Source organism: Lupinus angustifolius, unplaced genomic scaffold (genome assembly GCF_001865875.1).
Source record: "Lupinus angustifolius cultivar Tanjil unplaced genomic scaffold, LupAngTanjil_v1.0 Scaffold_61_1, whole genome shotgun sequence".
Taxonomy (NCBI): domain Eukaryota; kingdom Viridiplantae; phylum Streptophyta; class Magnoliopsida; order Fabales; family Fabaceae; genus Lupinus; species Lupinus angustifolius.
The window spans coordinates 347,589-352,222 of record NW_017723019.1 but is presented as its reverse complement, the minus strand read 5'-3'; the positions used below and the strand labels follow the sequence as shown (position 1 = coordinate 352,222).

Here is a 4,634-nt window from a genome sequence, read left to right as displayed (position 1 = left end):
ATTATGAATTTAAGTATTTAACACCAGCAATGAATTCATATTCCACACAAAACAACAACAAAGGAATTGGTATATATATACCCGTTGTAGAAATGGAGAAATACTTCTCCAATGTTCTATTTCATTTTAGTCCAAAAATTAGAAAAATGTTATTTCAATATAATTATACATAATTATTTATTATGATTAGTCATATATATAATTATATATCTATATTATCTGAATGAATAGTTTGACTGGTTAAATCTTAAACAAAATCTTTTCTAATTTAATGTACCATTCGACTTTCATAACCTTTCGTTCCAATATTAATGAGTTGTCATGAAAGTAGTAGATAGCTTGAAAATGAAAAGGTATTAAATAGAGACAAAAGGAAAATTTGCTAAATCATTTTTGATAAGTTTCTTTAATATCAAGTAAAAACACCAATATTTAATTTATTAGGCAAGTTATTCATCTTTATATTAGAAGAAAAGACAAAAATCTTTATCTTATATGAATGAAAAATTATATATTCATATTTAAAATTAATCTAAACTAAATTCTTTTATATCCCATATGTCACAAAGTAATACTTTACTTATTGATGGTTGACTTACAAATGATATTTTTTCTTGTAATGTAAAAAAATTATAAATTAAATTTCATATAATTATATATCATTAGTCATAATCAATATATCATCTCTCTAGTTAAAGACGAGCTCTAAATAATTTTATGCACGACAAGTTTGACCTAATTTGTACCAAATAGATGTTTTACATAATATATAACTACTACCTGTTAGGAAAAGTAGTGTCATATTTAAAGAATGTAGTAATAAAGAAAAATAAAAGATAAACATATTAGTAATAGTATGATATAATATTATGATGATTCTATAGTAACATGTAGTTTCAAGGGAGACTTATGTCTAAAGGGAGTATATAAGTTACATATTAATTTAATTCATGCTTATATGAGATATTATGAGAGATGTAAATAAGGACAATATGAAAATTTGAGAAATAATTTAGCAAGTTTCTTGAGCACCAAAAAAGCACCATTAATTATTAGACAAATCTATTGTGCAAGATTCATGTTTACATTTGAAGAAAAAGAAAAGTAATATGAAAATCTCTTTCGTATCAATAATTAATACTATAAAGTAGTTTGGGAAGGTTTTAAAATTTTGACCTATGTAATGTGTACATATTAATAGATAAATTTATCAAACATCAAGAAATATCTTAAATTTAGTTTTGGCACATGAGATTTTTTGCCAAAAGAACTCATGTACAATTTGTTTTAGTTTCTTGCTTTTAACATCTATTTATATTTTAAGAAGAGCTATAAACAATTTTCTTGCACAAGAAACAATACTTATGTTTCCAATTAATGTTTATAAATCAACGGACGTTGGTTCAAATGGTACATGTTTGATTCCCCTTAATCAAGAACCCAACCTCAAATTAATGTTTATAATAATAGTAGTTCAATTCTTCAAATTTTGTATTTTGGGGTGATTATTCAAAATTTTCTAAATAAATGAAATGAGACGAACGATAAAATTAAATAGATATATAGTCTAGATTTTTATTTAATTACTTTATGAAGATTTTAAACCTCCCTCATATTTCTCACATTGGAACCTCTAATTTGAAAACCCTTATCAATAAAAATCCTTTCAGATTGAGTCACTTTCTAATTCTTCATCTGAAAGAGCACCAACATTCTCCAACCTCTCCTCCTCTCTTTTCTCACTAAGTTACTTCTCAAATTCTTCTCAATCTCACATTATCACACTCTCATCTCTTTTCTTTTAATCTTTCCATTTTCCAGATCTCAACTTTTCCATGAATTTCGACGGCAATTTTTTCAACACTGCTCTTCATTTCGTCGCAACTCGTTTCTAAACTCATTTACGCTTTTCTCATACCTAAATGTACCAAACGTCTTCCTCCCGTCTTGAAATCGTTTCCCTTTCGGGTAATTTCCTTTTCTCTTCAAATCAATGTATCAGTGTATAGATAGATTTTGATCAATTAAAGATTTAGACACAAAGCTTCACAAACCCTATGGTTCACATTCCACGTTCCACCGTCAAAGGTTCTTCTCCACCGCTGAAAGTTGTTGAATCTAAGAGACCTTCAGTCTCAATTGATGCAGCTGCAAAACAAGCAAGATTGATGTTGCAAAGAAAGATGAAACGGATGAATCTGATGAGACGATGATTCTGATGACGAATATGATTTTGGAAGCTGTGATGCAATTTTTGTAACTCACTCTTAAGGTGTGTTTTGTCAATTGCAATTTTGCAAGAGTTTATTGTATTGTCTCTCAGACACAATTCTATTTTTATGCCAGATTCAAACCAAATAAACATCCAAATTTGGATATACTCACCCAGTCAGCAAGACACTATGAGAAACTAGCATGACATTTTGTTCTTGTTCAGTATACATTAGGACTATCATTATTTAATTAATTTTAAAAAATGGGCCAAAGCACCAGAAATCCATGATTTCTTATTACTTCAATTCTAAAATGCAGGGCTGACATAGTCTGTTGACAACTTCATTGATTGTTAGCAATTCTAGATCATTTGATATTACAGCTGAAATAATGATCAATAAACTGAAACAAGGTATGATGCTTGTGCATTCAACAATCCATATGGTTCATTTCACAATTACGTGTTTCTTTTGCATGTTAAGATGTTTAGACCATCTTTATCCAGGGGGGAAAAGAAAGATGTTCACATTTGTTGATTTTAGGATATAAGAGTCATACCATTCTCCTAAGTCACGAATAAAACCACTACTTTGTTGCCACCCCATGGGGCTAGAGTGAAGCATGGCTGAGATCAATTGACCCATACAATTCTGGCCTTAACAACCTGCAATGGAGCAATATAAACTCCTTAATTTCACGAACAATCTGGCTATGTTGTTGTTTCCTATCATAACTTAGATCGATCTCACCTTAGTTATGCGCTCACATATTTCTAGATCATTTGATATTACAGCTGAACCTAAGCCATAGCTGTAAAAATTCAAGTATATATATTAACTTCAGATATCATTGCACAAATAGGGAGAAGCCTCAGCCCTCAAGAGTAGAAAGAAAGCTTATACAACAACAAAATGTGTTAAAGTTACAATACAAGAGTAGAAAGAAAGCTGCATTTTAGTCACTTTTGTGGTAACTCACTCTCCGTTGCAATTTATTATTCCATCTCGATAATGTGAAGATGCACTTTTTGTAATTTCACGTGCACAAAATGATTAAACAAGATGTTCTTTGCAGAAGATAGTTTTGTAGTACTTCCATGTTTGTTTAAGACTCTATAATGTGAACCATTGCAGTTGGTCTTCAATGAGAAATATATTTGATTTTACTTGCTGTTATTCAATGATTTATAATTTATTGTTTGGTAACATTTTGGCACTGATCACTACAGATGGATGATGATAGTGATATTGATGATGAGAGTGATAGTGATGAAGATGAATCTAAAGATGATGAAGAGACCCCTGATAAGAAGATAATGGTATTGTAGCTGTTCTTTTGTTTTGTCATATAATGTATTATGGTTTTGTGATGGGTCTTTGCAAGCTCTTATGTATGCTTTGTTTTAAAAAGGTGGATCAGGGCAAGAAGAGACCCAATGGATCAAGAAAGCTAAAAATGCTACTTCTGAAAACACCGGTTAGTCTATGACTGGGTTATCAATCGCACGCTATAGCGGTGTTGCGGAGGTTGCCGGCCCCTCCCCATGACAAAACAGTGGATAGTGGTGCGGCTTACCGTCGCAGCTGTTGCAGCTGCCATCGCATTCTGCTGTACCTCCATTTCGCAGGCCAGAAGCCGCAAGAGGTTGAAGATGAGTGAAAGAGTGAAACCCTAATTTTTTTTAAATGGAAAAAGTCCTTTTTGTGTTTATATGTATAGGCTATAAAATAAATTCCTTTGATATATTTTTTAGTCATAGCGGCTAGCCCGCTACCACTATCCTGCTATAGTGTTTGTAGGGTCGTCCGTTACGCTCCACTATCTGCAATTGACTACCTAAGTCTATGATTTATACATTGCATTGTATTCGTATCAGTTTCCTCCTTGGGTCTTCTGTTTCCATATATAACAAATTGAACAAGCTTATGCTTCTTGAATGCTTTGTTTAGTGCTTACCGCAAAGTCTATACTAATGCATTCTTACTTTATGTTGTTGATTGTTGTAATCGTATTGGTCTTATGTTATACCTAGTCATAGAAAATCATACATTTGACATGCCATTATGTTTGAATGACGTGAGTAAAATTTGATGATGATGATGATAGTAATTGTAAAATACGTTATTGAGATGAAATTCTTGCATATAAAATCATTCTTCATCCAGACACTAAGATCATTATCTTGTTTTTCTTTATGTTCTTCGATTGCAATCTCAACAACATCTGGTTTCTCATAGGTCAGAATATAGTCAGCCTAAACATCATCTTCAAAGGTTGGGAATGAAAATATGGAATGTGTCTATCTACAGTGAGCGGCATAAATGTGATATCCAGCTACTATTATCATATCATGAATTCTTTGCAAGGATGCAATAGAAAATTGAAAAAAATCCAAAGAGGAAGATGAAATTTCCATTATC

At 31.3% G+C, this 4,634-nt stretch overlaps 1 long non-coding RNA gene across 1 annotated transcript; it reads left to right on the top strand.

Moving 5' to 3' along the window:
• Positions 1-1,662: 1,662 nt before the first annotated feature.
• LOC109339219 lies at positions 1,663-4,167 on the top strand. The gene is made up of 3 exons (XR_002106638.1): positions 1,663-2,272; positions 2,533-3,532; positions 3,625-4,167. It is a non-coding gene; the product is annotated as an uncharacterized LOC109339219 (long non-coding RNA).
• The last annotated feature ends 467 nt before the right edge of the window (positions 4,168-4,634 follow it).